Below are 7460 nucleotides of genomic sequence, written 5' to 3'. Positions count from 1 at the left end.
TGAGGAAAGGCTGAGGGACTTGAGGCTGTTTTCGTTAGAGAGAAGAAAGTTAACAGGTAGTAGGAACTGCAGATGCTGGAGAATCCGAGACAACAAGGTGCAGAGCTGGATGAACACAGCAGGCCAAGCAGCATCATAGGAGCAGAAAGGCTGACGTTTCGGGCCTAGACCCTTCATCAGAAATGCTAGAATTGTTTCAGGAGTCGCAGGGAGAAATGCTTCTGAAGGATTTCAATGCTATGAATGTAGATATTGTCACGGTTGGGGCCAAATTGGGAAGGCCTGAATGTGGACTGTAGTCCATTGGGGATGATCTGGTTCCGTAGGCAGGTACTAAGAAAGGTGATGTGGCGGTAGTACCTGGTTTGCTTCAGGACATGGTCGGCAGTTTCAAGGCCGAAGAGATTATGAGAGAGTTGCAGTGGGAGAGAGATCCCCTGAGGTTTGTCCGGAGGGAGGAGGGTAACTTCTTCAGGCTAGGTATCCTTAGAAGAGGCTTCGCAGTGGGGTTAAAATTGAATCAGAGATAATAGGAACTGCAGATGCTGGAGAATCCGAGACAACAAGGTGCAGAGCCAGATGAACACAGCAGGCCAAGCAGCATCATAGGAGCAGAAAGGCTGACGTGTCTGATGAAAGCTTAAGAGGTGACTTAATAGAGACATACAAGATGATCAGAGGATTAGATAGGGTGGACAGTGGGAGCCTTTTTCCTTGAATGGTGATGGCTAGCACAAGGGGACATAGCTTTAAATTGAGGGGTGATAGATATAGGACAGATGTCAGAGGTAGGTTCTTTACTCAGAGAGTAGTAAGGGCGTGGAATGCCCTGCCTGCAAAAGTAGTAGACTCGTCAACTTTAAGGGCATTTAAATGGTCATTGGATAAACATATGGATGATAATAGAATAGTGTAGGTTAGGTGGGCTTCAGATTGGTTTCACAGGTCGGCGCAACATCGAGGGCCGAAGGGCCGGTACTGCGCTGTAATGTTCTATGTTCTATGTTCCTAACAGTCAAACGCCTGCAGGTTGGGTGGGTTGGCCATGCTAAATTGCCCATAGTGTCCAGGGATCTGCAGGCTCAGTGAGTTAGCCATGGAAAATATAGGGTTACAGGGATGGAATGGGTCTGGATGGGATTCTCTTCAGAGGGTCAGTGTAGACTTGGTGGACCAGATGACCTGCTTCCACCCTGTAGGGATTCTATGGTTCCAGTTTTCGAATTAATTTTTCAAGCTGACAATAAAAAATGAAAAGGGTTCTGAATCCAATTGAACTTCATCCTATGAGTTAAGTGAGATTGTGTTTTCCCTTTACATTGGTTACATACATCAAATAACATGTGAGGAACACGAGGATTTCTGATATATGTCTTACCAACGGGGCCATCTGATTGTAATTTATAAACAACAAAACAAAGAAGACGAAATTTATGGAAAATATTTTTTCATAATAGATGCATAGCATAAGGAAGTAAGAACATCTGGAATTGTTTTATGAAATGTATTTTTGAAATTCTTTTCCAGAAATGTACAGTATCCCTTAATGGCATTGTAAAGACATAAACTTATTCAGTTATTTGTTCAGTGACAGCTAATATTAAAATATTAAGTTGCCAAACATTTTTCACTTTCAAGAAAACCAAAGAACTGCGAATGTTGGAAATCAGAAGCAAAATCATAAATTGTCAGAAAAACTCAGCAGGTCTGACAGCATCTGTAGAGAGAAAGCAGAGTCAACATCTCGGGTCCAAAGGAAATGGGAGGAATTTGCAATGTTCAGGGAGTATTTCTCCTACTTGCAACTCAACTGGGGCAATATCTGAGACACGCTGATTCACTCAAGATATCAATACAAAACTGTGCTACCCTGTTCGACAGAATCTGGGATTCCTTCCCTAATGGCATTGTGCGTCAACCTACAGCATATGGACTGCAGCAGTTCAGAAAGGCAGATCAACTTCTCAAGGGCAGCTAGGGATGGACAGAGGCTCCCATGTCCTACGACTAAAAAAAAAGCTCAAGGTAGACTAAGGGTAGTGTTGCCAGTATCTGTCAAGGTCATAACTTTGGTCACAAATTCTGATCAACTAGATCCAAGGAGTAACAGACGACATTGTCCACCCCTACCCAGAAGGGGGGGCTTCACAATCATCCCTCTATACAGAAAGAAACAGGAGGATTGGGCACATGGTTTTGCCAGCGTAACAGGATTCCATGTGTAGGAAGCCATCAACTACATGCACAGCTCTGTTGACCCACATCCCAATGGGGAAAGGTTCAGGAACCACAGGCAGTTCCATACTATTAATACGCAACTGACATGAAGCCATCGACAATTATCATAAAGATCAATACTCAACACGCTGGCAACAACTATTATTCTTTCACTCTGTAGTAAACTGCCATTCCCATTGTCTTCATGCCATCACAAAAATCTAGATGTTAGCTGCTTGGAGAAATGGTGCCCCCTACACATGGCTTATGACTCCATGCCATCACCTGACCATGCGAGGTTAAGTCGTGGTGTAGAACCTTGTTGTTCTTAAGGTTTGCACTGAGTGATGATTAGGTATGAGACACTTACAATACTCACTGGGACAACAGCAGGAATAGGAGGAGGAGATGAGGGAACTCCTTCATTGGGAGTAGGCTGTCTATGAGCACTTAGTTCTGTTCCCTTGCGACTTCATCAAATGTCCACCTTTGCTTCACAATTCTGCCTCACTTTTCCATCATCTCAGATCTCCCAGCACGAAAATGTCCTTTCAGCCTGAAACCTGAAGTAAAACATAACCAACAATAAACCTTTCCATAAAGGCGCTTAGTTGCAACATACCCACTAGTACATGTTAAAATAAACTATTCAGACTTGTGCCTATTTTGCAATTGTTGTTTTTTACTATCCTGGTGTTCTTATATACTGTTGTCCTAGTGGTTGCTGATGTGATTATTGGTTTCTATATGTTAGCCCACAGAGGTAGGATTGAGCGGGATATCTGGAAGTTTATTAACCCCAACTATGTATACAAAGTTGGCTGCCAGAGTAAAAATTAATTTAACCTACCTGTAGCTTAGTCATTTAGTAACTTTTTTTTAAATTCACTTATAGAGTGTGGGCATTGCTGGCTAGGCCAGCATTTATTGCCAATCCTTAGTCACATTTGAGCTGCCTTCTTGAACTGTTGTAGTCTATTCTAATATAATTCCTCAAGAATATGAGATGAGCTACAATTAGGTTAGAAACATATGTGTTCTGGTTTACATTACCTAAAAAATATCAATTGGATCATGTTCTGTAATTTCTAGTTATCACCAGTAAACAAAAGGAAATGCAGACTGAGAGGCTTATCAACAATTCCAACGTTACCCTGTGAAGGATTTAACAGAAATTGCTATTATCCTGTGACAATATATTATTAAGCAGACAATGATTGTTGTTGATGCAATTAAATTGAAACACTAAGAATATATAACTCTAGATAAAGGTGAATCTTGTTACATGGTCAACTGAACCTCCACTTATGCTGTAGCAAGCAGCATTGGTGAACATATTCCAATCTGATTGATTCAGTTTAAAACAACACATCAAGTTAATTTCTGTTTATTTTACTGATTGGAGAATCATCCAAGTAATTGGATCAATCAGTTTGGAAAAGTTTTTCAAATTGTGTAGTGTAGCTGCCCACCAGAGAATGCTAATCCATTAAGGACACATTATCTTGTCTTGAAAGGTGACTATACAGAATTCTGGCTCTGAATATGACAGCATGTCATGTGTGGAGCATTTCTCCCTGATCCCTTTAGAATAGGCTTAGAATTTGTGAGCAGTGTGGCCTATTAGATGACCATTTATAATTTATCTGTTTTCCTATATCTATAATTAGGTTTCTGCGTGTGAGAAAATGAGTTAGCATAGGCCACATTCCCATAGCTTATCTGGATTTCTTTTATAAATAGAAGGTCATATAAATTAAAATGCATTGTTGCTCTTCAAGCGTTCTTTAATCCACAAGACCTCTAATCAAAGCAAGTACATGTTGTTGAGGCATTTCTCTTTAAGTTAAGACGTACAGATATATTTGTTCGAACTGTGTCTGTGTCTCTCATTATTTGGGTAAATCATAGATTCTGTAGACAAAGATCTCTGGAGATCTGCTTGAGTTAGCAGACCTTTGGCTAACTTACTCATTGGATATAGTCGAGACAGATTATTATTTGGAATCACTATTTGTGTTTTGTGTATTTATTTTTAAGGTCAACATTTTCCTGGCCAACACTGTTGCAAAAAAGTATGGAATCAATTCACAAACATTCATCGCTTTAAACAAAATTGGTGAGTCAAATATGTTCAGAACCAACCTGAGGCATTTATTTAAAGGATATCAGCAAATGAAACAAAAATCACAATTTGAGAACAATTTGGAAGATTTTTTATTAATCGACCTTAAATAAAGATTAGGACTGAGCATTGAGCCAAACACATAAATATAAATTTAGTCTTCAGATCATTTTCATAATCTTCTGAATTTGGCTTTATTACTGTTTTTTTTAAATAAAGCAATGACCAACACATAATAAAAACCGAAAGAACTGTGGATGCTGTAAATCAGGAACAAAAACAGAAGTTGCTGGAAGCTCAGCAGGTCTGGCAGCATCTGTGAAGGAAAAATCAGAGTTAACGTTTCAAGTCTGGTGACCTTTCCTCAGAAAAGATCTTTCCTAGATCTATCATTTATCAATGAGGAAGAATTAAATAATAACCTCCTCCTGAAGGAGAATCTAGATGCCAATAGTGATAACATTTCATGTTCAATTTAAGAGGAGAAATTTGGTTTTAAGATTTTTTTCTGAATCTAAGTAAAAATAACTGTATTAGATGGAGGAAGAGCTAGCAAAAAATGTGAACTGGGAAATGAAGTTAAAACAAAGCAGAGATAGAGTGGCAGATTTTTAAGAAGATGTTTTATTGATCTCAGCAGCTATTTATCACAGTGAGAAAGAAAGACTTTTTGAGGATGTTGCATGATCCTTTGCTAAATAAGGAAGTATTGTCATAAATGTGTAGCTATTATATATTTTGTAGAGAAAATTGGTCTGTCTTTAAAATGGGTACAAAGGCCATTTTAACAAATGGCCTCCAGAAACCACAGGATTTATCTTGTAGATTCAATTGCAGTCAAAAGCAGGCAGTCAGACTGTTATAACAAGGTGTAGAGCTGGATGAACTCAGCAGGCCAAACAGCATCAGAGTAGCAGGAAAGCTGACGTTTCGGGTCTAGACCCTTCCTCAGAAAATCAGTCAGACTGTGCTATTTTAGAAGTCACTCACAAAACTTAATTAAATAATTCAAGTATTCCAGGATGGCCATTAAACCCTCAAATGGTTGTGATGTTTAAGAAAAGGAAATGGGAAGGACATCCCATGGGATTACAGCATATGTGACTTTGTGGATTTTGTTTGATTGTGAAAATGGCTGGAATCAGTCATAACATGTTAACATTTCATGTTCAATTTAAGAGGAGAAATTTCGTTTTAAGACTTTTTTTGCTAAATCTAAATATGACGTAATCATGCAGAAGTGCCAACTAACCAAAGCCCAAAACTCCTTAAAATGGCTGTAATGTTGTAAAGGTGAAACAAAAAAAGTTTCCACTCATTCTCAGGACTACATTTTTCATTCACTTGCAATTGTCATCTTAGAGTTGGAGTAAGCATTTCTGGCATCATGCCTGTGTTTGGGAAGCTCGATTCATTTGACCCTGCTGTTGAAGACTTGGCCCAGTACGTGGAAAGAATGCAATATTTTTCTGAGTAAATGACATTGGGGCAGATGAAAATCGATGAGTAATCCTTCTGACTGCATGTGGTGCCACAGCATTTTTGGTTAACTTTCCCAGTGGCACCAGACACGTAAACCTTCTAAGAGTTGACAGAGTTAGTTAAGGAATATTATGACCCCAAACCTCCTCTAATCCTGAGTCATTATTGCTTTTATTCAGCTGTAAGAGAACCGGGGGAATCTGAATCGGGATTTTGGACGAAGTTGAGACAGCTGGCAGAGGCATGTGATTTTGTGTCAATACTGAATGAGATGCTGAGAGACGGTTTGGTATGTGGGATTAATGATGTAATCATGCAGAAGCACCTACTGGCTGAAGCCCAATGGCTTTCAAACAGGCACTGCAGCTGGCCTTGTCATTAGAAAATGCGGCAAATGGAGCATGGGCTCTACACTGCATCTCAACGGAAGGGGACACCCTCACCTGTCCGACTGAGCTTGGGGAATACTATATGAGAGCCTCATGCGGAGCATATCCTGAGCAGAGGGACCCTAGGCCAACCCACAGCAAAACTCCACAACAAAGCCAAGCCTCAGCCAAGTGGCTAAAAAGTTCTTCAGGATCTGGGCCAGCAAGCCATCGTAGTTGCAGCAAGTATGCAGACTTGAGACAGCAAAGGAGTCCTACAGGGCCTGACTTGAGTAGGAAAACTCATAGGCCGATACCCAGGAGAGTGCACACACTGGAAAGTCCCCCTTCATGTGGGTTGGAACAAATAAAATTCTTAGTGATACCCAAATTGGAGCCAATTAAAATTAATGTTTGTTTAAATGGTCACCCAGGTCCCATGGAGGTCAATACCAGTGCAGCTGTATCTGTGGTTGCAGGTTCTGTCTTTAACAAGATTCGCTCAGGACTCCAACCTTTAAGCTCGTGCAAGATGTCAACCAGACAGAAAACATACACTGGGGAACTGTTACAGATTAAGGGTACAACTTTGGTTGCGATCTCCTTTAGGAAGCAGTTGGTCCAGTTACTACTGTTGGTAGTAAAAAGCTCAGACCCAAGCCTATTAGGGCAGAATTGATTGAGAAAGATTCACCTTGATTGGCTCAATATTTTTCAATTGGAAAATGGCTGCCTCAGTGATTTCCTAGTGAAATACGCAGATGCTTTTCAGGAAGGCTTTGGGGCTATCAAATTGACCAAAGCCACTTTACTTGTTGACCAAGACACAATTCTGAGATTTCGCAAGGCCTGCCTGGTGCCAGTTGCATCGTGGGAAAAAGTAGAGGTAGAAATCAGACAGCTGGACCGCAAAGGAATCAGCAAACCAGTGCAGTTTGTAGAATGGGCAGCACTGGTCGTACCGATTGTGAAGCCTGATGGCTCAGTTCACCTTTGTAGGGATTTTACACAAACAGTGACCGCTTCTTGCAGCTGGATAAATACCCAACCCCTCACATAGAGGACTTGTATGCAAAGTTGGCGCAGGGTGGGCCGTCCTTTACGAAGCTGGACATGAACCACGCCTACCTGCAATTGTGACTGGATAAGAAGCCCCAGAACTATGCTACAATTAATATCCGTAAGGGTTTATATCAGTAAATAAGGCTGCCATTTGGGGTATCATCAGCCTGCACACTTTTCCAGTGGACCATGGAGAACATTTTACA

General features: G+C 40.7%; 1 protein-coding gene across 1 annotated transcript in view; it reads left to right on the top strand.

Moving 5' to 3' along the window:
• The window catches only part of ccbe1 (collagen and calcium binding EGF domains 1), a 300440-nt gene extending 294367 nt beyond the window's left edge, over positions 1-6073 (top strand). The window contains exon 13 of the transcript XR_007263617.1: positions 6004-6073. The gene's annotated coding sequence lies outside the window, so the exon portion shown is untranslated. The remainder of the gene's footprint in view (positions 1-6003) is intronic.
• The last annotated feature ends 1387 nt before the right edge of the window (positions 6074-7460 follow it).

Source organism: Rhincodon typus, chromosome 1 (assembly GCF_021869965.1).
Source record: "Rhincodon typus isolate 14 chromosome 1, sRhiTyp1.1, whole genome shotgun sequence".
NCBI classification, from domain to species: Eukaryota; Metazoa; Chordata; class Chondrichthyes; order Orectolobiformes; family Rhincodontidae; genus Rhincodon; species Rhincodon typus.
The sequence above is the reverse complement of the archived record's forward strand: the minus strand, read 5'-3'. Positions and strand labels throughout refer to the sequence as shown.